A 26,382-nucleotide genomic window follows, 5' to 3' on the forward strand; every position below is an offset into this window, starting at 1 on the left:
TGTTTCCAAACGGGAGTACATACAAGGAACTTGTAACTGTGAATCTATGGGAATTAGAGAAACCTTCACTTTCATTTTCTACTCTTTTTACTTTTGCATTGTTTGAAATATTTACAGGCATTCAATAGATGTACCTCTTATAATGTGCAAATATATATAATGTGCAAACTGTGCAAATATTTAAAAGTTAAGATGAAAAGGCCCAAGGAGCTGAACGTTTTTTATGGCATAGGCACATGGGGCCACATTGCTTCCAAACGTGTGGGACCAGTTCACTGAAGCAGAGTTCCACACCGATCACAGCCCCTCATCCTCTTATGAGGCTCACTTCCAGGGCTGGAGTTCTCAGGACACGGCAGGGTAGTAGCTCGGTGTGAGCCTCTCAATCTGTGACTTACCCTGAATTCTTTCTCCTCTTTGCCTGCTGTCTACTGACACTCGTGTTGACCTACAGCAAGTGCATGGGAAGAAAACCCAACAGCAACAAACCCCAATAGCAACAATTCCAGCGGATAAGCTTTGCTCTTCATCTGGGCCACTCTTAGAAAGTTTAGTGACAGTGTTGAGACCAATGACTAGCATCAATCAAGGGAAGTGTGAAAGTTCTAGGGGTTCGGAATCCACAGAATTCCCTGCAAGAGGACCCATGGAGTCCTCATCCTCTCCATCCGTCCACCCTACCTGTCATGGCTTCTCCACACTTGCACCCCCGTGCACTGGTTCCTCCTTCATTCCTTTCTCACGGCTCTTCTAACACAATGTAGTTTACTTGTTCTCTACAACTACTGAGCATCATCTATGTCCTCCTATTAGGATGTAAGACCCACAAGATCGAGGATGTTTGTCTGTTTTGTTCACAGATGTAATCCGAGCGGCCAGAACAACGTATGGCACATAGTAGGTCCTGGGTAACTATCTAATGGATGAATGCATAGCTACTTTTCTCCCCACGGGAAAATGTTTGATGGCCAGCAGTCTTTCCAAATGGCCACCCTTAACTCAAGAGTCAACGTGAAACTTTTAATGGATAGCAGGTCTTGAGCATAAGATATCAAGTTGAAAAGATTAGCATCTTTCTTTGCTCACAGTTCAGATTCCTGGGATCTCAAGATTGGGAGCCCATGTAACCCAAACATAGATCAAAGGCTTTCCTGTGCTCTGCAGCCCCGCCAAGTACTCCCTGGCCTGGACTTAATCAAGTCCAGTGACAGAACTCTCCAGGCCACTGGAAACAAGCTTCAACTTAAAAGTCTTTCTTTTTAAAAATCTGAACGTACGTTAATCTGAAACCAACCTCACCGTGACTTCCATCCGCATCCCCAACCTTCTTCCCTAGCCCTCAGGCCAGAGCTTGTATAATAAGTCAAATTTCCTTCCCATGTGGAGGGATGACCTCGAATTTGCCATCGCGATGCTCCTCAGACCTTTCCCTTTCCAGGCTGACCACCTTCAGTCCTTCAGGTCGTGTGCTGTGCTGGTCACCTTTTCCAGATCTTCCTCCACCTTCGTCTCTGACTTCTGGAAACGGTCCAGCTTGCTGACGCCCAGGTCCCAACCCAAGGTGAAGAGCTCTCAGATGCGCCCCCTTCTATAAACGCAGTCACAGGTGACACCCCTTTTTAGTTTTGTCTATACTTTGTCACTGACTTCATGACACTCTTCACTCATTCTCAATGTGAAAATAACCGTTTTCACAATAGCCCGGGCATGAGCGCTAGCTTGGAAAGGCTTCTTTTTCTCACCTTTGATGCCAGAGGGAGTCTTGGTGTGGAGGAGACTGACTGACATTCAAAGAGGGAGACAGCGGTTGAGCGCTCCCATGAAATATGTGGGGGCTGCAAGGTTGTGAGCAAAGGGTACGGTGGAGAGCTTGAGAGAGAGACACTCAGGCTCTAACCCACGCTGCCCCTTGTGAGGTGAGGGCACCTGGGTCCCACTTCTTCACCTTTAAAGTTGAGTTATTCTGACGTGATAATATCATTTAAGGGCTTAATTTATAAGTCCTCCAATTTATTGAACAATGTCTTATTCGATAAATAATGGTTACAGTGATTTCGTCTGATTTAAACAAGTGTCTGAGATAGGTATGTTGATATTCAAAATATTTAATAACCTGTACAGGTAACAACGAACCAGAATAATATGGATACGGACGATGGATGTGGCCATGGACACAGCAGCCGCAGGCCAGGTGACTATCCGTCAGCCTTGGAAGTAGGGATTATTGTCATTTTACAAACAGGGGAATAGACTCAGAGGGTTAATTGTGCCAAATACATTTCCATATATCTGATATGAGGACAGTTTGAGTGTTTGGGAGAGATGGAATTTCGCTCACTGTCTGTGCGTTGGATATTTGTGTTGGCGTACCGTGTTGAAAATGTTCCACTAGCAATGCACCCGTCTTTTCATCTTTGAAAAGGTCCTGTGTGATGTCTATCTCTCAACAGGCTTTAAGGAGCAGCATCACATTTTCTAAATGTGCACGTGCCTTGTGATCTGCCACGTGACATAACAAAAAATATCTGACCCTCCGTATTGTCACCACTGACACACTATGTCAGCAGGGTCGGACGTGGCAGCCGTGTAGGCTGAGCAAGAGAGGAAATGAAGACCCTGAGGACAGATGGAAGTGTAATAAACACATGCCCGGCACCGTGCTCGTCTCATGGAGAATGACCCAGAGAAGATGCTGAAAATATACTGCGCATCCATGAACGTTTTGAGGATAAATGTTGAAGCTATAGTTTGAATCATACACACTGGTGTTAAACTCATCAGCTTCAGGGAATATGTTTCTAAAATGCACAGAATTCATAAGCTATCCTGTAATTCTAGTGATTCATATTGAACGTACACCTATGCGTTTTTTAAATTTAAATGTACAAAACGTGCTGAGCCCCTAGGCATTTGAATTGAAATACATTTCTGTTCTCCTGACATGCATGCCCTCGTTATTACTGATGGAAACAGACTATGGGATTTCTGAGTAATTTCCATTCATATTGTATTAAAATGTTCAAGATGCTTTTTCTGTCAAAGAAAGTATCATTTCATAAAATTATTCACTCTTCCTCTATATGGAAATGTCAGACATTGCTAATATAATCCTCAAATTATTGCAGAGAGTGTCTTTAGGCTAAGAAATGTATTTCCTACACTGTGGTACAGAATGTCTTGTTCAGTCTATTCTTGGGTAACCAGTCTGAGTTTTGTTTGTTTCCAGTCCATGCTTATGGGGTGTCATCCCTATGAGAGACTTCTTTTTCCTTTTTCTGTTTCTCTTAGTTACCCTATGGCGTAGAAATTGAAAACATAATAAAAATATAGAAGATGTCTTATTTCCTTTATATTGTAACACTACTTATGAGTGATTTTCAACTTTGCTATGCATAGAGAGCTTCTGAAAATGCACTTTCCTGGACCCTGCTGTACAATTCTAACTTAGAAGAGTATCCCAGCAGTCTGCATTTTGACAAATGCCCCAATCTTTTTTTACATACATAATGTATAGGTCATGCTTTGAGAACTGTTGCTAAGTACATTGAATAACTCTATATTCAATGTAAATTTCCTTTCCATTTGTAAGCTGCCACTGATCAATCAAGTCTGATAGGTTTCATTCCTCTTCCAACCTGTCCCGGTGCATCCATCCACCCCTCCATCCATTTACCCATCCATCCCTCCACCCATCCATCCATCCTTTTGTTCATGCATCCATCCATCCATACTTTAAATGTTTTTGAAGGGACATCCTGTATCTTGGGATTTGGGATAAAGGAAAGACACAAGCCTTGTCTTGAAGGGGCTCACAGACTTAAAAATAATTCATAATTACCCATCTTGTTTTCTCCTCTGACCTATTACTGAAACTCTAACGCATGCTCTGAAAGGTCCCCTCACAGCCCAGTGATTGCACTAATAAACCAGAACATCTTACCCCAATCACCTTCTTTGTTTTATCATCTTGGGATAGATAAATCTAGTTTGGTAAGGAATTTGTGCAAAATAGCTTATGTAGTATCAATTTTAATGTTAAAATCAAGTATATGCATCTTTTTTTTTGCATGTGGATAAACAAGAATATATCTTTTAATTAGGGAAGATAAAGCCTAAAAGAATATTTTAACAAAAATAATGAGCCTGGATCCATTAATACTTTGAAAAGCTTAACTACATGGGAATTCATTTGTGTCTAATAGAGTTTTAATTATAACATTTTCATAACAACTTTTGTCTTCAAAGTAACTTCTTATATATTAAATTGCTATAAGTGCATCTGAAAGGTTAAAATATATTCAGTTATTACATGTAATTTCTAAGGAGGTCTAAAATCTACATTTCCCCCCTAAATCAGGAAGTTAAATAAAGTTGACCCCAAAAGCAGATTTTAGATGTGATTTTGGAAAAGATTTCTACTTTCTTAAAATGTTGCTTTTTAGCAAGTTCTCCCAAATCACAAAATACATCAGGAAACTGCTGTCGGAATGCCTCCCCACTAGAGCCAACGTGATGTATATTTTTTCCATAGTTACCATTGTTATGTAGTACTGATTGAATTCTTGTGAACTGTTTAAAAGATGAAGAAATGGACTGTTTTGAAAAAACTACAAATAAAATTAGTTACGTTCCTTAAAAAGCTCAACGTTTACCAAGCTGTCCTTGTGCATCCATCCATTTATCCATCCACCCATCCATCCATCCACCCATCCATCCTTCTACTTCCAACTGTCCATATTTTAACCATTTTTTACAATTCATAACAGCAAGACAAATGGCCTTTAACCATGAAACACCCTTTCCTGGTCTTGGTTCGTGTCGGTGTTGAACTGCCATTTGAAAACCAAAGGTCGATTTCTTTTTCACCCATCAGGTTAAATCGCTGCACACAGTGGGTGGTGTACAGCCACAGCAAGGCATTACGCGGGCGGATTTTGTTCTCCAAGCAAATTCTGTGTTTTTTAAAATCCTCATGCATACGCTCAATGGAAGGAAGGATTGGTCCCATTTTAGGCTTTTCAGTCATGTCCACATACGCAAATAGCAGTCACAGCCACAAAGAGCATCTTTAATATAAACTCGTAGAAAAAGCCTCTGTAAACTCCCAGGAATGTGAAGCGGAGAATTATAATCAGTACAATCTCTCCTCTATTCAGACGTTCATCTTCACTTTCTTCACTAGTAATGGAGACTTTGCCAGGATCTATGGAGGATGTCATGGTATCTAGTAGAATATTTCAATTATGTAAGCACTCTTAGCAAACTCTTTTGCTGCTTCTTGTTGGAAGAGAGATGGTGGAAGGAGTGGAAATATATCTCTGATATTCTACGCAGATCTCAGAGAGACGCCGGTCTAGGTATACAGACCACGTATCGCATCCCCAGCCCCTCTGGGGGAAGCAAAGTGTCCTCACAACCCCACTTCCCAACCCTGCCATTTTAGGACCCTTCGAAGCAATACTGACCAGGTTCAGACACAACTGGCCTTTATTAAGGGCAGCTGTGGGTCCCCTGGATGGCATCCTGCAGAGACAGCAGCAGTGATGGGGAAGGTGGAGTCAAACCCAAGGGACTGGGACCAAACACCTGAAACCTTGAGCATCCCTGCCCCAGGGCCACTGGGCAACACAGCCTCACAGACCTTAAAACACAGCAGAAAGAGAAGCACGCTCCACTGGGCAGATACTGCCTTCTGTTGTTTGTTTCCAACCGTGGCACTCAAAGGGCAACTTAGGTTTGTTTGTTTAGGTAAATCAATTCATTTTATTCTTGAATTGCTCTGGGCAAAATAAAGTGATCTCGGGCTTCCCTGGTGGCGCAGTGGTTGGGAGTCCGCCTGCCGATGCAGGGGATACGGGTTCGTGCCCCGGTCTGGGAAGATCCCACATGCCGCGGAGAGGCTGGGCCCGTGAGCCATGGCCGCTGGGCCTGTGCGTCCGGAGCCTGTGCTCCGCAATGGGGGAGGCCACAACAGTGAGAGGCCCGCGTACAGCAAAAAAAATAATAAAATAAAATAAAAAAAAAATAAAGTGATATCTGTTACGTGCATCTAACAAAATACATGATAACCAACCATACCATTCTGGTTTCCTTTTCTGTTTCTAATTTTAGTTAAGCAAAACAAAATACATTTTTTCGATCTCTGGGTGGCTACTTAAAATATTTTTTCTAGCGTGGAAGACATATAAACATAAAAGGTGCCATTTTACCTTTTTTAAGTGTACAGTGACATTAATTACATTCACAACATTGTGCAACCATCCACACTAGCCTTTTCCAAAACTTTTTCATCACTTCAAAGGACAAATTTGAACGCCATGAATACGTAGTCCTAGACTTAATTAAGCAGATAAAAGAATAAGAAGCAAGCTGTCACGGGTATCAACATGATACATTTATTACGAACACGAAACTCTTGGGTTTTTGAACTAACTCACAGCTCAAAGCAAAACCCAGAATTAGAGTTTGGGGTCCATGTTCACCTGGACCCACCGACTTCTGAATTTGCCCTATTCTTCTGAATGCTTTTCTGTTCATTTGCTCACATCATCTGGAAGCCTAGGCTATTCCCCTTGTATTTAATTCCAGAGGTTCTTAACTTGCCCAGTGTTTGTTGTTTTGTTTTGTTCTGAAATTATTTTTTTCCCCAGAGAATACAATACATTGAATCCAGAACTGACAAGAGTCAGTACAGTGTGACAGTCACGGTGGTGCATTATTTCAAGTCTTAAAAACCACGACTACTTTTGCCTTTGGAGGGGAGCACAAGGCTTCTGCCGGCCAAGGGAGGGCTTGCCCATTGAGCAGAGCCCAGGGGTGGGGGGCATGACCTGGTTCGAGTCAGGGTCAATTCCTCTGAGTGTGTCACTTTTGCCAACCTCGTATGAGTCCACATTTGCAAGTCCCCTGAAGCCCAGCTGCCACCCACTGAAAACAGGGAAGCTGGAGGGGTTGGTTGACTGTGGCCCTTGAATTTTCCCCCTTCCACATGCCCTCCTGTTGACCTGGGGCTGAGGGAGTGGACGGATCTCTGAGAAGGAGTCCGCCATCCTCGGTGGATCTGTATCTATGGTAACAGTAGGACATTACTGTGAATAACTGGGAAAAAAAGGTGTTCAGTCTCCCTTTGTAAACTGTCAGCGCATAAGTAATTTCTGGCTTCAAAACATTATGTTTAATGACTACATACTTTTACCATGTAAGCACTCGAGCATCTCCCTTTAGGAGTTGTGTGCTCCCAGGGTGTGTAATGGGAGGTGTTTGGTTTCAGTTACGCACTAGGGAAAAATGCTGTGAGTCAGAGGGAAGAGTAAATTATGCAAGAAAAGCAACGTGTGTGTGCGCGCGCACGTGCCCGTGTGTGTGCGCGCGCGTGCCCGTGTGTGTACGCACATGCCTGTGTGTGTGTTGATGGAGGGGACTGTCACGGAGTTACTGCTGTCAGGATTTGTGTTTTTCAGCCCGGGGACACGTCTAATGCAGGCATCTGGTGCTCAGTGCCAACGTGTCTGAAGCGGCGCCCTCCGGCTGGTGGCCGGTACCCCTGCGACCAGTGTGCTCGCGTCCTGGCCAGTCTTGGGCTGTGCTGACTATCCCAGACAAGGGCAGGCACCCGAAACAGAATCCTTTCCTCCATCTAGGATGAGAGAGATTTCCATATTGGTATATGTGGACTAGCGTAGATGATCGTGGGCATTTAATTTGGGTGAAGCAAAGAGAAAAGCAAAGAAGAGGAAGAGAAACGTGAAGATAATGGGAGACCCAGGCAGTGCACCCCCAGGAGCACGGGGAAGGCCCCCTGCCCCCCCGGGGTGCTGCCCCCCCGCCCCAGCTCCCCTCCCAGCCTGACTGCCCAGACAGCTTGACCAAAGCCTTTCCAAAGGAAGCAGCTCTAAACACAAACAGATTCTTTCACACTTAGATACGTATCCGACAGAGACATGGGGACATGGAGAGGAAGAGGGTGCCATCCAGTCCCGCCCCAATATTAACACCGACGCCTGTGATGCGCCCGTCACCTGATCCCAGGAGGGCCTCCTCCGAGCCCAGGGTCACTGCAGTGGGGACGCAGAAGGATGGGCAGCCAGGGTGGCCGCAGGCTGGGGGGACCACATGGTGCAGAAAGGGAACTTGACGGTGGCATTCAGCCGCCAAGGCACGGGGGAGGGGCCGTTCTCTATGTCGCTACAACCAGTGCTCTCCCTCGACCCTGCTAGCCCCCCGCTCAGGAACTTGGGAAACATTTCAAGTCCTTCTGGAAGAAGCGACTGCGGTAGGGACCAAAGGATTAGCGTCCGCGAGCAGGATGGCTGTCAGAGAGAGCGATGAAAAGCCCTAACGCTCACGAGCGCCTTCTAAGTGCCCCGAAGCCTGCTGGGGGCAACCGGGCGATGACTGTGCAAGGCAGGGGAGACCCTCCTCTTCCGCTGCCCAGCAAACCAAGACTCAAGGAGGGCAGGTAGAGACGGAGCCCCGGCTGCATGCTCGGTCTCTCCACTATGGCCTGGTACCCAGGTCTCCACGCAATGAGTTTTCGCTCATGGCAGAGGCAGAGTGGAGTCCAGAGCCTGGAGCCTGGTGCCCGGCCATCCAGGACGAGTCCACCTCCGCTCTCACAGCGGGGCCGTCACAGGCAAGCGCACCCATCTGAGCCCGCCTTCTTGTCCGTAAAGGAGAGGGGAAGGCGACCACGGTGCCCCCAGGAAGGCCGTGCCTGGTACCGCGTGACTGCTCGCTACGTTGTAGCTGCAGTTATTCCAAAAAATGCACAGCCAACCGGAGGTGATAGGGCAAAGGTGGAGGGCACGGAATCGGAAGACAGATTTGATTTCAAGTCTTGACTCGGCCTCTGTTGAGCTGAGATTGGGGCAAGTACCTTGCCAAGCATCGGTTTCCCGTTTGTGAAAGAGGACACATGTGCCTGGCCATGGGGGGCGCTGGGCGGTTCTTGGTGAAGACGACGTGCTGCCCTGCCCATCCCAGGAGGGCTGTCCCGAGGCCCGTGGAAGCAGGAGCTGCTGTGGACGGTGACGTGGTTCCAGAACAGGAGGCAGTGGGGAGACCCAGGACAGGAAAGGAGCGCGGAGGATGCGGAAGTGGGGGAAGCGGGGAAGCGGGAAGAGGAGGGACCACGAGCCAGGAGGTCGGGATGTTGCCTCGGGGCACAGGGCTGGACCACGTTTCAGGTTCAGTGCTGAGCGTTGAGTTTCACCCACAGGCTTTTAAAAGATATCATTCCCTGTAAATAAAAGGGAGGGAGTTCAGGAGCACAGAAGCAGGGATTATGACGGGGTGCCTGTGCATCTCTGGAGAGCTGTCCCTCCCGAGTCAGATGTGAGGAGTCTCTGTTTTGCAAAGGAGAGTCTGCACTGCTCCCCAGAGGAAACCACAACTGACCGGCACGTGCTTGTTTCTGTCCACAGAGCCCCACTGGGGGATCCAATGCCTCTTCCCAATGGATGCAAAAGCAATACCTTTAAGGTCTTTGGAATTTTTATTTTATTATTTTAAAAAATATTGATTGATTGATTGATTTGGCTAAGCTGGGTCTCAGTTGCGGCACGCGGGATATTTGTTGAGGCACGCGGGATCTTTTAGGTGCGGCATGCAGGATCTAGTTCCCTGACCAGGGGTCGAACCTGGGCTCTACTGCATTGGGAGTGCAGAGTCTTAACTGCTGGACCCCCAGGGCAGTCCCCACAAAAGCAGTTTTGAGGGCTTCCATTCCTACAGTCACCTGAACTCTATTTCTTTGTTTTTAATTTAGAAAAAGGTATAACAAACAACTCAGCGTTGCTGAGGCAGCTCACGTTTTTCTGTGTAGGAACAGAGAGCGCCGGCACAATTTCAGGTTAAAAGAAAAGGTACCATCGAAATGTGCAGGGATGGGCAAAAGCAATCTCAAAAAAGAGAGTCTAGAAAACCAGCAACCCACTAGGATGAGGTCTAGGGGCCCAAATTTTCCCTTGAAAGTTTTCCCTTGATTTCCCTTGTGTGAAGATAAGGAAGTAAACTAACCCAAACAATCTGAACTTAATTCGATAGTACGGAAACATTCGTAGTTATATATTCTGGTTTCTCTTCTGTCTAAAGTGATCTCTACCCTTGGATTTATACAAATGCCCTTCAAAACGTACAAGAAATCAGCTAGTCCTGCTGGGGTCTTCCTGGCTGGAAGATGAACCAGCAAAAACATTTTGTTTCACTGACATTTTATTTTGTTCTGAGTTCCTTTTTCTCTGTTTCCTCAAGTACATTTCCTGCTAAGATTCTGCAGACAGGCACCAAGATGACTCAGAACACATTTAAGTGTCCTGAGCCTCACAGGTTCTGCAATTTCATTACATGTTGCATGGCATTTATAAATGGCACACAGTCTCTCTGTGCGTCAGATACCAACCACTAGGCAGTGGTCGCTGTCTCTCTGGGTTTGTTTGGTGGCACGTCAGGCCAGCCTCTGCACGCACCAGGATTGCGAATCCAAGCACCTTTATATACTTGGTGTAGGAATGTGGAAATAAGATTGGGACCTGGTGATTCCAGGGAGGGGCTTCATGCTCCAATAGTTCCCAAACTAGGGGCTTGATGTACGATGTCAAAGGGTAATGAGGGGAAAATGCCTTTAGCCACAGGTCCAGAGCCTTGGTCCAGGGCTTGTGTCGGAGCTGGGCCCGAGGAAGGGACCCACAGACGTGAATGCAGTAGGCCCTCAGGGAAACCCAAGATGTTGGTTGGTGGGACGGATTGAACCCCGATATGGAGAGCTCGGGCATGGGGGGTTTGCAGCTGTCACCAGGGAGAACCCAGACACCAAAGGTAGACTCAGTCAAGACGGAAAAGGCCAGGGTCTGACCAAGGATAACCTGGTCTTCTGATAGCCCGCGTTCCCAAAGACTGGACTGTCACTAGCGGTTTCAGGACTGAAGTTGTGAAGGAAGGTGACACAGCTGCGAAGATCTGAGGGGCCTGAGGACTGAAATAGAATACAGAGGGTCATCCTTACTCACTATCGCAGCAGTGATGGAGAAAGCGTAGGCTCCGGCTGTGTTGGTGAATACCTCCTCCTCATCCTGGTGTGGATCTATGCAGTGTTTCCTGCTTCCCTGCACTCAGGGCTTAGAAAACCCGTGGTGCAGTCCCTAGGAGGATCAGCAATGTCCAGGAACATACCTAAGGATGAGCAGTGGTGGTGTTGGTTAAAATCACTGGCTGTGACCATAGGTAATGGATGGCACGACGGCAGTTGGTGGAGAGAAATCCAGAATCAGTGAGGCGCCCAGCAAACAAAATACACAACGTGAGCACCTGTGGATGGAAGTGTGTAATGAGGTAGGGGGACGGCCTCCAGAAAGAGTTTCAAAAGTCTGAAGTGTGGGGAGAGGTCCCAGTGGGGATGCGATGGCCACTGCCCCTCCACGGGCCGTCCTTTTAAGGGACCTGCCCACCAAAGCAAGCGTGGACACCAGGAGATAATAATCGAAGATTTTCCCATTCTACTTCAACAATGTTTATTGGAAAATGAGTCCATCTTATTCCGGAATTCGTAGTGGTGATAGCTGTACACGTTTATGAGTGAACTAAAAACTGCTGAATTGTACACTTCAAAATGGTGAATTTTATGGTATATGAACTGTATTTCACCAGAAGAAAGTGAATCTTCAAAAGGTGGTCGGAAGCAATTTAAAAAATATTAAATGGTGTAAAGTTAAAATGGAAATCTCTTGGAACTCCCTGGCAGTACAGCGATTAGGACCGCGCTTCCACTGCAGGGGGCCCAGGTTCAATCCCTGAGTCAGGGAACTAAGATCCCTCATGCCACACGGTGAGGCGGAAGACAAAACCTCTTGATCCCTTCACCGACCTACGTATTCCTTGTTCTCACTTCCCAAAGGGAAACCACATTACCACCTTCCAGAAATTCTTTCTGACCGTGAAGACTATATGTGCACATATAGAGGATCAAACTGTAAGTAGTATTCTGCAGCTTCCTTTTCTAATGTAACAATAGATGTCTCCACATTAATACATGTAAAAATCCCTAATTTTTTAATAGGCACGTAATAGCCTGATGTCCTATCATTTATGTAAGCAGTCCTCTATAAACAGGCATTTAAGTGCCTCTAAAAGTTTGCCTTGTACCTACATCTCTGTGCACCTATGAAAGTTTATGTGTGGGATGGATTCCTAGAAGTAAAACTGACAAAGGACACGTGTACTTAAATTTTAATAGCTGTCACCAAATTGCTTTCCCAAAACTGTTCCTAACATCCAGTGGCCCCAGCAGCGCAGGCAGGACCATTTCCTCACGCTCTCTGGGTCGAAATCTTTGTCCTTTGGAGAAGCTTCAAGGACCCCTTGATGGTGGTGGGGAGGGGAGTGCAGAGAAGGGACAGCTGGGGAGGGAACCCAGCAGTTTGCGCGGCTCGAGCGAGGGAGGCTCCATTTTTATTTGTGTATAAACTGATTCTGACATAAGGGATTTCGATAAAAGCGTTCAGCTTTAAAAAAAGAGATAAAGAGGGCTTCCCTGGTGGCGCAGTGGTTGAGAATCCGCCTGCCGATGCAGGGGAGATGGGTTCGTGCCCCGGTCCAGGAGGATCCCACATGCCGCGGAGCGGCTGGGCCCGTGAGCCATGGCCACTGAGCCTGCGCGTCCGGAGCCTGTGCTCCACAACGGGAGAGGCCACAGCAGTGAGAGGCCCGCGTACCGCAAAAAAAAAAAAAAGAGAGATAAAGAAAGGTTTGAAAACTATGAATTAGGTAGTCCTATAAAGCTGTGTTCCCTCCGCCTTCCAGAGGCTCATTTCACCTGCTGGGGCCCCCAAATGGCCCTTGACCTACCTTGCCCCTAGTATCCACACCCTTGGTAATCCCGCCCACGCTGTGTAACTGAACGCGCAATGCAGAAACGACGTCCTGTGATCTGCCTGGTGTGGTATTTGAAGACACTGCAGCTTCTGCCTTGACCTCTGTGATCACTAATTCTGGAGGGAGACAGCCGTCAGTTGTGGGGATGAACGAACATCCCCGTGCCGACTTCACACCACGCGGGACCGGCTTGCTCCATGTGAGTTGACGGTCCTGGACGTGGCCTTCAGATGACCATGGCCTCAACCAACACCTTGATGCAATCTCTGCAGCAGCTCCGAGCCAGAACACCATCTCAGCCAGTCCTGAATTCCTGACCCATAGAAGCTGTGTGAGACAATAAATGTTTTTCATTGTTTGCAGCCTCTAAGTTTGGGGATATTTTGTTATGCAGCAATAGCTAACTAATGTACCTGGGATTGTGAGGTTTGGTGTCCCAGAGTCTACACTTCTGGTTTTATACCTGGATTTAAACCCCACTTCTGGTCCTGTCCCCTTGGAGGCCCTTGGTATTTCCAGGACACACCACCCCTTCCACAAGGAGGCTGCTTTCAGATGAGTGTCCTGGAGGTGAAAGGGGTGCTTAACGATGGACACAGTGACTTGCCCATTGAACACTAAACCCAAATTAAAACTAAACATAGGCTATTCGGTCACTCTGATCTTAGAGACAGCAATTTTTTTTTTTTTTTTTTGGCTGCGCCGCGTGGCTTGTGAGATCTTAGTTCCCTGACCAGGGATTGAACCCTCAGCAATGCAAGCACCGAGTCCTAACCACTGGACCGCCAGGGAATTCCCTGAGACAGCAATTTTGTACAAGGACGGAAGGATTCAGTTAGAAGCCAGATTCTAGGGGTCTAAGTCAACAGAGCCGAAGCAGCTTGGAAACTGTTCCCTTCAAGATGTTGGTGGTGAAGGGAAAGGGAAGGTCCTTCTTTGTTTGTTTGTTTGTTTGTTTGTTTAAGGCTTGGAGACGGTGCTCACTTTGTAGGAAGAAGAGGAATGAGCGCCTGGGATGAAATTAAAAACGACATCTCTGGAGGATAACTGGAGGAGAGAGGGGTAAAAAAGAGAAGGAATTCTGAGCCAGGCTTTAATCACTTCCCTGAACCAGCAGTCAGAGAACCCTGCCTCCTTTGCCCAGGACTGGAGATTCCAGAAACCTGGAGAAAATCAGGGACGACTGGTGTCAGACGGTCAGACGGTAGAGCCCACCTGTGAGGATGGACAGAGACTCAGGGCATTTGGAAGCGTCAGGGTCCAGGACGTCCTCCCCTGCAGGCTACGTGGCTCTGGGACTTGAGCTGAGGGTGAACTAGAGAAAGGGCAGATGGAAGCCCCCAAGACAGGGCAGTGAGTTGTGCTCAGACTGTACTCGGGGCTCAATCCATACATGTCGTGGGAGCGAATGTTTGAGTGGGGTCCCCCCAAGTTGGCAATGGGCAGAGGAAGCATGGAGGAAGGTCAAGGCTGGGGCTCTACGGGGTGATGGGGAGAATCTCGTGGGAACCCAGGAGGTGAACCCAGTCCTGCAGGGGTGAACCAGGCTGGGACCTGGGACCTGGGACCTGGGACCTTTTGCTGCAGTGCTTGCACCTGGACAAACTTCTCCTCCAGCAACAAAATACAAAGGAACTATTAGGGACTAAAAATAACTGCGTGCATGTGCAGCTGGGGCAAATTACGGACAAGAAGATACAAAAAGACCAGAAGAGCCCAACTTCCACTTCTGAAGAGCTGGGAGCAAAAGCAGGGCACTGCGCATGCCCCCTGCACACACCACCGCCAAAGGGGTGGGCAGGCCCCCTAAGTCACCCCTCCAGCCCGACCCCTCACCCCGTGCAGGGAACCAGCTCCGCCCCACTTGAGTGAGCCAGCAAGGGAATCTGTTGCTTGTTCTCGCTCCCTCGTGCTGCAGCAGGGGCCCCGATAAAGCCTTGCCTGAATTTCTTGTCTGGCCTCTGATCAATTTCTGTCGATTAAGGAGGCCAAGGACCCTAACGGGGATGACAGCCAGGGGCAGGGGCTGGCTGAGGCCTGGGGGTGATTTAGCAAGAGTAAGGGGTCTGAGAGGCAAAGAGCGGGGCTGTCGCCCCCAGAACTCTGCAGGGAGAGCCCAGGGGCCGGAGTGCAGGAGGGAAAGAGAGGCCCAGGGGCTGGTCCACCAATGACTTTCCTTAATCAAGAGCCAATGCCTTTTGTTCCCCTCTGGAAGGTCCTTGAGTCCCTTCGAGGCCCTGGCTTGTTCACGACAGTGGCGGCTTTGTGCTTCTCTCTGAAATAAAACTTTTATCTTAAAAAAGAAAATGTATCCAATGCAGTCTATCATAATCACAGTATTCAGATCTTCCCTGGCTCTGGAGGGGAGGGTGAGGGGTGCCTCGGGTTCACTGGGGCACAGGCGAAAAGCACCGAAGAAGTTTGTTCCTAATTCTTTTTTCCCGTCTGGATTTCCGTTGTAACGGATTGAGCTACACAGGAAATTTAATCCCCAAACTTGGCTTTGATTTTTTTTTTTTTCCAGCTAACCCGTTCAAAGTTGGGAAAGACCTGGCTATGTGGCCAGGGAAAGTAACGTTTGTATTAGGTTCCCCAATGTTTGGGGCAGCGTGACAAAGGGGCCGGGCACTCCTAGCGGCCGCAGCGCAGGGAGCACCGCGGCTGGCACAGGTGTGGCCTGCGTGGGAGAAGATGCTTCCGGGTGTGTCTCCCACTGGCTGGAGGGAAGCCTGACTCACAGGCCCCTCTTTGTCCTCCGAGCACCCGGCGGGAGCTGAGGACTCCGCACAGCTTCCCCCGAGGCCCTGGTCTCCCTCAGCAGATCCGGTCAAGCCTTTTGGACCCGACTCGCACTGGAGCCGGGCAGCAGCCTCAGCCCTCGCGGGCCGCGGGCTGGGGACGTGTGTGCAGACGGCGGGGAGGGTCTCTGCGCGGCGGCCAGGGTTTGCTCTCGCCTGGTGCAAAGTGCGAAAAGGCCCTGGGCGTCCCGCGACACAGCACTGAAGGGAGTCTGTCAGTGCTCTGGGCTCCAGTGTCGGGAAGGTGGCCTGGGCCACACAAAACTACGGTGTCTCTAAAGACAAGCCGAGGCCGCCCGCGCTGCGCGTGCCTGCAAATGCCTGGGCCCGGGCGGCGGTCTCACCCCGCTCCCCAGCCTGGGAATGAGGTCACCGCTGGGAGGGGCCGGCGGGGCCGGCAGGGCCGGGGAGGGAGGACCTGTCCGGCCTGCTCGCCGGGTCGGGACGCTGGGGTTTGTGCCCCCGGACACCTAAGGGAGCACGCAGGCCTCGGCGGCCGTGCCCATGCGGACCCGGGGTCCCCTCCTCGCGGCCACTAGTGCAGCCGCGCTGCGCCTGGGGGGAAGCCCGTCGGTGACACGGGGGCAGATGCCCGCGACCGCGCAGCCAACGGGAACCATCTTAGGAAAGACACCAGGTCATCCCTCGTCCCCTCCCTGGGGGCGCCGGGCTGCACCGGGTCAGGGCCCCGGGGCGCGGGCGGGCTTGGGCTGCGGCTTCGAGGGGGGAGGGGTGGCGCTGGGAGGGGGCCACCAGGCCCCGCCCCCCTGGCAGCCCACCTCGGCCCCGGGCGCCGCCCCCATTTCCCGGCTCTGGGCTGTGGGCCTTTGTCTCGGAGGGGCCCGCGGCGCCCCCTGCTGGCAGGTCTGGGCCGCGCCTCCTCGGCCTGCTCCGGATCCGGCTTCGGTTGCTTGGGAGGCCGCGGCCACGCGGACCGAGGTGGTCCCGCCTTCCTCAGTGCAGCCGGGATGCTTCGTGCAAGTGCCCGCAGCCTTGCAGCGCCCACAGCTCCCCGCGGACCCAGAGGCGATCAGACGGGAGGGGAGGCTGGGCCGGCAGAACCCCGTTTCCTTCCGCCTTTCCAGCAGGGCAGAAAGTCCTGTGTTTGTGCCCACAACGGCTTTAGAAAATGGCCTCATCTAACCTTTCCAAAGATGTTATCCAAGCTGCAAAGTCTTGGCCATTGGAAGACCTTTTAAGTCCCCATACCAAAGAGCTTTAGTGTGGATTAAATGCAAAATGCCAACATTTCACTTTTAAAAGCAAGCACAAAGGCTAAGTGCAACCTGAGCGTGTTTGTAAACCGTGCAAAACAGGCACTTCTGAGACCCCCCCCCCAGGCCCATTTTGTGCAAATGCTGTTTGCCCGGAGCATCAGGAACCGAAACTCCTGGGAACTCTCTTTTTTTGGCCAGCAACGGGAAAGTTTGGGCTCACAGAGGGGATTTTTAAATCTCTGAAGGACTTAAGTCAGTGTGTGTCATGGAAAAGCCGAGTCCCTCCCAGCTCAAGGTGGCCCCGAAGAGGTGGGCCAGGGGCCCCTCCTCTCTGCATCCCGCTGCCACTAGCCAGCACACCTTAGGTGCTCCATAATGAAACAAGGATTCCGCCAAAGAGATACACTGCAATGCACCTGGCTTTCTAGAAGCAATAAATGAAAGTCTCATATAGTAAAAAGAAAAAAAAAAAAAAAAAAGGATGAAGTCGTGAGGGAGAGGCAGAGAACACAGCATAATCGAGCGGTTGGAGACTGGCTTCTGAAACTCCAGCAGGAGATGCTTTATCCCTTCCTGGCAGCTCTGCGGTGGCCAGCAAATAAATATTTCCACATGGAAGACAATGGTCCTTCAAAACGTAGCTTGTTCCATTCAAGAGAGATACAGCAAGGTCCGCAGCTTTAATGGCAAAGGGCATTAGCCTTGCCTTTAGGATTCGTGGATGTAAACACTGAATCCCACTCCCACCCCCCTTGATGCTTCAGGGAACAATGGAGGGACCTCCGCGGACAAATGACGCCTGCATTTAATGCTTTGATTAGCTGGTGAGTTAGCAACAGTCACAGTAAAAGCCTGGACCTGCCTCGTGTTTAATCCGCCCCTGTTACTCTTCCCTCTCCTCCATTTCTGTTTCTTCCCCAAAGGTTAAAAAAAGAAACAATTCTGACTTGTGTTGCTTGTGCCCTGAGTTTGAAACGAGCACATGACCAGGTGGAACGCGAGATGGGTGGGTGGCAGAAGCCAGTCACCGGATATCATCGCTTGCGATTTTTTTTTCCTTAATAAAAATATTCAGACGAAGGGCTGTGCGTTAGGGCTTCATTCGGCCTCTGGCCAGGTTGGAGGCTCTCCAGGGAGCTGGGCAGTACAGGAAACTTCTGCTCTAAGGTTTCAGAAGGACACTCTTCAGCCAAGCTTCCAATCACTGAAATGAAAGTGAATTATGCTGGGCACAGAGGAGTCATGTTTAATTCAAGTGAAATTCATTCACTCATTTGTTCTATAAATATTTATCGAGAGCCTGGTTTGCGGCCCCTCCTCAAAGGCCAGGATTCCTTGGGCGGGGGGCGACCCCAACATGGCACAGGCGCCCGGCCGCCCTGTGTGCTCAGCCTGGCCCTGCAGTGAGTGTTTCCACACAAGCCTGATCCCAGAGTTCTAGGGTGGTGTGTTGTTTTTGTTTTAAAAATCAGACTCTACCTGCTTGTTTAATCTAAAATTTCACACTCAACCTAGATCTATCTAAAATGTGTTAGTGGCATTTAAGAGATGGTAAATATAGCGCCTTGGATGGGTGGAAGGACTAGAAAATATGAGCATTGTCTTTCCTTTTTCGGGCCTGCAGTTCCCCAGTTATCCACGTCCCCTGCTCGTTAATGAAGGAGGTTTCCTCCCCTCCCCCCTCGGTGCCCTCATTCCTATAATGTAAACAGATGCTAATAGCTCCTGTTTCTCTTTGTTCAAACAAACAATAGCCTTTATAACTAAGAAGAAAATTAGTATCAGGTGAAAGCCTCATTTTAGGGTGCTTAAAGTGTTCTCTTTTTTCCCCAGAAGAACAAAATCCAGCAGTAATCTTGAGAAGAAGAATTCACATTTAAAGTTCGGAAAGTGACGGAACAAAGGTCTGTCTTTAATGATGCGTAGACGCTCTTGGGATTGAATTTTAAATATGTTTTCTGTTTCCTTCTCTTTAACTTCCTAACTGAAAAGCTGAAGCTTGGGGCAAAAGGGTGGTCAAAGGTCTGGGGAGTCCGCAGCCCCTCCCCGCTTTGGGGCGGACCTGCTCTCTTTGTTAGAGCCCAGGAAAAAGCCCGGTATTGGGGGGCTGGGTTTCTTCGCCAAATTAGGGGATTACGCTTATTAACGTCTGAGGAGTGCTTGAAAATGAAAGATGAGCTAAAATGCGACCCGAATCCCTGATTCCTTTCCAGCGTAAAAGGAATCTCTTCCTGCTTGAGCTCAAGTGCTTAAAAAAAAAGCACCATGTGATTTGAAACTTACATCACTGGGAGATGTAGGACGGACTTTGTAAACATTTTATGTTATTCTGTGAAATAGATTCAACTGGGGGCTAGATTTCCGGAGTAATCCACAGACGTGCATATGGGTGGGTAAACCTGAAACAGTGTTGTTGCACTTTTATACGTTTTGCTCTTTGTGTTTTTAACAATTATTATTCTGGAAGTCTTTGGAACAAGACCAAGGAGCTGATCCTTTGCTTACCAGTGTTTTCAGGGTATGAAAAACCTTTACACTTTATTATCACACATTCTCTCCAACGATTTGATGTAACTTTTCTTCAGGTTTGTGGTAGAATTCAGTTTCCTCATTTTGTATTCTAATATACCCATAGAAACATGGTATTAAGAAAGAGTGCAGGTTTTTTTGGCCTCAAAATGGCATTTAAGATCTGGTGTTTGGTGAAGTTCAGCCACTCTGATGGATAAGCAATTATCCTTTATTTCTTTAAGGCACAGAAATTGGGACTAGGTTAGAGCAACTTCATTTTTGTCGTTGTTGTTGTTAGCATTTATCTTTATTATTTATTTATTTTTAAAATTAATTTTTATTGGCGTATAGTTGCTTTACAGTGTTGTGTTAGTTTCTGCTGTACAGCAAAGTGAATCAGCTATACGTATACATATATCCACTCTTTTTTAGATTCTGTTTCCATATAGGTCATTACAAAGTATCGCAGAGTTCCCTGGGCTATACAGTAAGTTCTTATTAGTTCTCTATTTTATATATAGTAGTGTGTATCTTTTTTTTTTTTTTTTTTTTTTTGCTGTACGCGGGCCTCTCACTGCTGTGGCCTCTCCCGTTGCGGAGCACAGGCTCCGGACACACAGGCTCCGCGGCCATGGCTCGCGGGCCCAGCCGCTCCGCGGCATGTGGGATCTTCCGGGATCGGGGCACGAACCCGTGTCCCCTGCATCGGCAGGCGGACTCTCAACCACTGCGCCACCAGGGAAGCCCTATAGTAGTGTGTATCTTTTAATGTGAATCTCCCAATTTATCCCTCCCCCCCATCCCCTGGTAACCATAAGTTTGTTTCCTACATCTGTGACTCTATTTCTGTTTTGTAAATAAGTTCATCTGTACCCTTTGTTTAGATGCCATATATAAGCAATATCATGTATTTGTCTTTCTCTGTCTGGCTGACTCACTCAGTATGACAATCTCTAGGTCCGTCCATGCAACTTCATTGCTTTTTAATGGAAAATATGGGCTACATGAGGGATGGACTCTCATACCTTATAAATGCTTTTCTTCATCTAGAGTGAAGAGAAGCCCACATTAAAATGAGATGGGATGAGAAGAAGAAGAAAAGAAGGAAATCCGTGTGATCCTGGAGGAAAACCCTTTGAATAGAACCAAGGCGGAGATTGGAGGTGAAACCCTGGGGCCCTTTAGACCGGTCCCTTTGGGGCTGGTCTCACTGTGGGTCTCAATGTGTGATCCTAAAATATTACCCATTTGGCTCTGGCTTCCAGAAGTTTCAGGCTGCATAAGGCCAGGGCCACTGTCTTCCCAGGTAGGACCCATTAATATGATTTTCTGGGGGACCAGTGGGCAGACAACACTGGATGGATTGCAGAACCGGAGGACTTGCAAAGATCCCCCTCTGGGCATGGCGGGGACATCTGGAAAGGGTGAGCCCCTCCTTCTCACGAACCCTGGAGCCAGGCTGCGCTGGAGAGGGTGCCAGGTCCCCATGGCCTCAGGAACTTGGGAATGACGCAGAGAAAATTGATGGAGCGGAGGTGGGAGCAAGGGCGAAGTTTCCTTTTGAGCTGGACATTGGCCCCCGCCCTGGGTAGTTCCAGTGGCCTCCAGGGCCCCTCTCCTGGGGCCACAGGGCAGCAATGTAGAAGCAGGGCTTGGCCTGCTTTCTGCTGCTACTTGCAGTGCAGGGTGGTGGGTGCCCTGCCAGAAGGGACGGTGTGGTGCTCTGGGGGGTGGATGCAGTCTCCTGGGTTGCCTGCCTTCTAGGGCATTGGCTGTGAAAGAAGCTCCAAGCTCCCTGGAGAAGTGTTAGAAATGCACGTTCTCACATCCCCCCCACCGACTTACTGAATCTGAAGTTCTGTGGGCGGGGCCCAGCCATCTCTGCTTTAACAACCCTCCAGATGACCCGGGCACCGGTAGAGAGGCCTGGGCCATGTCCCCAGAAGCTGTGATGAAGTGGCCAAGGGTGCAGCCTGGGCGTTGGGGTTTTGAAAGCTCCCCGTGACTCTCCTGCATCCAAGGTCAGCAGACACCCCTCTAGAGCCAGAGGTGTGCCATCCAATAGAAGCTTCTGCAGCAATGCAAAGCTCCCAATGTCAGCACCATCCAATGTAGGAGCTGCCACGCGGCCACTGAGCACCTGAAGTGAAACCAGGGAGCTGAATTCAAATTGTATTTAATTAATTTAACTCTAAATAGCTACAGGTGGCTGCCATACTGGACAGCACAGTCCTAAAGCTGCAGAGAAAGGTTGCACCTTCCTTTGAGTTGATTTGAAGATGCGAGGGCGTCACTGAGGGAAATGTTGAAGGAGATGAGGAAAAAGGTGTTCGGGAGAATCAGGATTGTTTCTGAATCTACATTTGGTGACACATAGGTAAAGGGAGTGTGCTGGGCCCTTGCCATTCGTTCCTTCTTTCTTCCTGCTGGAGCTGGATCACAGGTACCCCTGGTAGCAGCTTCGCTTCCTGAGTTAATGAGCAGAGACTCGCCAGGGATGGTCTTGAAACATCAGAGTCCCAGGCTCTACCCTGGATGTTTGTATTCAGTAGGCCTGGGCTGGGGGCAGACACGGGGCCGATACAAAGTTCAAGGCCCTGCCTTAAGAGCTAGTGGAAGAGTCTAATGAGGTCGCTTTACAAAGAAGAAACAAAAGCGATTTAGACTCTGCTTGTCCATCTTGGAAAGCTGGAATTACCCCACTTGAGTGTAATGAACCTCGATTTGGGAATGTCTGTATAACTCGTTCAGGAAATCAACAAACTTTAGAAGCTGTGCTATCTGCCTCACTGTGCTAAGCCAGGGGAGAAGTCAGTGAACAAGATTCAGCCCTGCCTTTTAACCCACGACGTAAATACACCCCTTGACCATAGCCACAGTGCTGACGGTGCAGCTACTCATGGGCGAGGCCTCTGCGAACTCCAGTCAGCGCGTGATTTACCCTCCTTTTCACACTCCACACATGAATGGTCCTCTTTGGTTTGTAGCCACAGCCGTCAACGGTGGGCTCCGCCTTCCCCTCCTAGGTGACAGAAAGCCTTTACCCAAAACCTGTGGCCCCGTTACTGAATGCTGCTGCTTTTGATAATAGATGTTGCTACTTATTGAGGGCCTCCTGTGTATTAGACATTCACACACATTGCGCGTGGGGTGACTGCATCATTTATTGTTCAAATGGAAACACCTTGGGGAGTAAATGGGGACAATATTAAAGTGATGTCAGGGCAACAGGGACTGTCTGAGGCAAACCGGGATGTACTGTCACCTGCGTTATACATCACAACTGCTGGGTGAGTGAGGATTCTGAGGTCGCGAAGCTAAGGAGGGGCCAATACCCTAGTTCAGGTCTGTGTGACTCTGAACTGGGTTGGATAGTGTCTCCCCAAATTCACGTCCGTCCGGAACTTCAAAATGTGATCTAATTTGGAAATAGGGTCTTTAAAGATGTCAATGGGTAAGATGAGGTCATCCTAGATCAGGGTGGGCCCTATACCAATGACCAGTATCCTTATAAGAAGAGAGGAAGAGATGCAGAGACCCAGGGATGATGGAGGCCCACATGGGGCAGGGGGTCCACAAGCTGAGGGACCCCAAGGGTCGCCAGAACGACCACAGGCTCAGAGTGAAGCCTGGAGCAGGTTCCCCCTCAGGGCAAGAAGGAGCCAACTCTGCCCACACCTTGATTTTGGACTTCTGGCCTCCAGGACTGGGAGAGCATACATTTTGGTGTTTTTAAGCCACCACCCAGTTTGTGGTGTCACCCAGTTTGTGAACCAGCTCTAGGAAACTGATCCGCATACTAAAGGCCATTGTCCAGGCCCACGACCGTCTGGTACAATAGTGCCCAGGACTGTGGGCGCTGGAGTCTGGAAACCTGAGTTTACACCCAACCATTCACTTTTTATGTGAACTTTAGTAAATGATTTACTCTTAAAGATTCACTTTTCTTGTTTGTACCACGGGATCGATAATAATTATACCTGCCTCCTAGGCTATAGGATTGTTATTCTCTTTATGCTTCAACGCATGTTTATTTTATGTGGGTTTTTTTTTGTGAAATAAAAGACACAGTCCCTTAGGGAAAAATGCTTCTTACAGAGAACTGCAGATAAAAATGTTGGACAAAGCGTAATACTTGCTTTTATGGAAGTTACAGACAAGTAAACAATTATCCCCATTTAGATGTAGTGAATATTATTAAAAATATAGTGAAAGCCTGTCACCTGATGCAGAGTCCCAGCTCCTGATACCAAAGTCGAAAGGAAAAGTGAGCCTGCTCTCCTTTTCCCAGATATCGAGAGCTCAGACATGGCAACTGGACTTGGCCAGCTGGACACCCACACCAGGACTTTGGAACTGGAGGATGCAAAGCAACAACAAAAGAACAATTGGAGTTTGTTCACAGATGCTGAGGTGAAGCCATCACATCATGTCCAGGGCAGCCCGAGCTCCTTTTCTCTGGCTTCCTGTGAGTTTTACAAGTCTTGTTCTTCAACCTCCTGTGAGCCCCTGCTATCATTTTAACACATTCAAGCGTGTCCAAGAAGCTCAAACTTATCTTCAAGTTCATGTGGAGGTGCCAGGGACAAAACCGGCCAAAATCATCCTGACAAATTAAAACAAAGGTGGAGGACTCACAAATCTTGATGTTAAAACTTAATAAAAAGCTACACTAATCAAGCCAATGATCAAAAGAATGCCCCCAGGAGTTCAGAAATAATGCCATACATCTATGGCTGACTGATTTTTCAACAAGGAAACTAAGACAATTCAATAAGGAAAGAATAGTCATTTTAATGAATGGTGCTGGGACACCTGAAAAAGAATGAATTTGGATTCCTACCTCACACCATATACAAAAATTAACTCAAAATGGATCAAAGAGCTAAAACTATAAAAGATTTATAAGGAGACATAGATGTCGACCCTCATGGCCTTAGATTAGGCAACACTTTCTGAGATATGACACACCAAGCACAGGCAACCTCCAAAATATATAAACTAGCCTTCTTCAAAATAAAAAAAAAAAAAACTGTGCCTCAAAGGACACTCTCAGAAATTGAAAAAATAAACCCACAGAATGGGAGAAAATATTTGCAAATCATACATCTGATAAGGTTATAGGATACAGAACATATAAAGAAGTGTTACAACTCAACAACAAAAGGACAAAGAACCGAATTAAAATATGACCAAAGGACCTGATAGATATTTTTTCAGAGGAGGTATACGGAGAGCCAGTAAGCGCCTGGAAAGATGCTCACATTGTTAGTGGTTAGGGAAATTGATATCAAAAGCACAATGAGATACCCCTTCACACCCATGAGGACGGCTAGAATTTAAAAAAAAACCTCTGAAAAGGGAAGTATCAGCTGAAGGTCTTTGGACCTGAACTGCGGCATCACCTGTCTCTGGCTGATGGTCCATTGTGCAGATTGTGGACCTGCTAGCCTCCGCAATCGTGTGAGCCAATTCCCCACAATAAATCTCTTTCTTTATATACACACATCCTATTGGTTCTTTTTCTCTGGAAAACTCTGAATAATACAATCCTCTACAGACAGGATCAGCAAACTCTCAGATTCCTCAAGAACACATATTTGGGAAACCCTCACGTAGAGGACCTCAGGCCATTCGAGATCCTGGCTGAAGGCAGAACAAACACGATGGTAGAAAGAGGGTCATAAACATCAGCTCTGGCGGCTGCAGAAATCATGCTGGAGCCTCTATGGGTATTTCCTTCCTTGCCGTGTCATGTGTATATTTGTGAGTTAATTGATTTCCATTTTTCATTCCTCTCCTCACTGTTGTATACATAGTTTGTTGGTAGCTGGCCATCATTTAGTGCGCAGATTTCAGAACAGCAAGATGGCACAGAGTGGGATGCGAGGAGGGAGGGACGCTGGTGCTGAGGATGGCCGCGGAGGGTGACCATCGAGGCTTTGGGTTGTTGCCCATTGGTGAAGGAGTGAGCATGTCTTCTGTTTGAGATAAAGAGAGCCGCAGTGTTTTAAAGAGCACTAGTTCGTTGTTGGAAGTGAACATCCAGGGAGGAAAGCATGCATGTGTGCGTCTGTGCGTGTGTGTATGTATAAATCCAGAAGAGTCGAAGGAGTCAGTTCAATGGGCCTTTGTCACTCCTTGTGTCCTGGCAGAATCCCCAAGATGTGCTGTGTTAGTGGGATGCAGTGCATGGCAGTCCCCACCAAAGCTGGACCACGAGTAACTCCCGTTCTTAGCCCTGTGACATCTGAACTTGGCATTGACCCACTGCGGGACCTGCTGGATGCTCTTACGCGGGAACTCGTTGACTCACTGACGGGAAGTGGTACTTAGAATCCATTCACAGTCACTGTATTGTTGGCCAGACTTTTCATGCGAAGAGAGAGCCATGCTGCTTCCTGCTCCTTGACCTTCCAGAAATCCGGAGTTCCTGGCAGCCTTCTGAGTCCTGGGTCAGTTCTGTGACCCTCTCTGCATTCACACCCCACCAATAAATGTCTTGTACTTAAAATAGCCAGATGTAGTTGTTCTGGTTGTGGCCAGAATGCTCACCAGCAGATGGGTCTGCACAAGAGGCTGGGAGCCCCCAGGAGGGAAGCACCAGAAGAAGGGGGTCTGATCGTGAGGGAAGGCAGGCTTGCTTCCTGGACATGATCTGGCTCTTCTACTGCCTAGGACACAACCAGAAGACGTGTACTGTTGGCAAAGACAGGGCCTGAGATGTTTTCCTAGCCTTCTCCTTCTTAAAGATTCGGGGTCACCCTTAACCGCTACCATCTTGGTTTCTTCCTTGTGTAAAGAGCGTGCCCTCGGGTACTGCCGCCCCGGACCTCTACTGAAGGCCTTCTCACCTGGACCGTCAAAAGCTGCAAGGTGTTCGTAGGAGGCTTAGCACCCAATAGGGTGCTGCCAATAACACTGGAAGCTGGAAAGATCATGGTATAAAAAGGTGCTAATGGAGATGAAAGCCAAGCAGGCATCTGCCG

The sequence above is a fragment of the Mesoplodon densirostris genome, chromosome 15, assembly GCF_025265405.1.
Source record: "Mesoplodon densirostris isolate mMesDen1 chromosome 15, mMesDen1 primary haplotype, whole genome shotgun sequence".
In the NCBI taxonomy this organism is placed as follows: domain Eukaryota; kingdom Metazoa; phylum Chordata; class Mammalia; order Artiodactyla; family Ziphiidae; genus Mesoplodon; species Mesoplodon densirostris.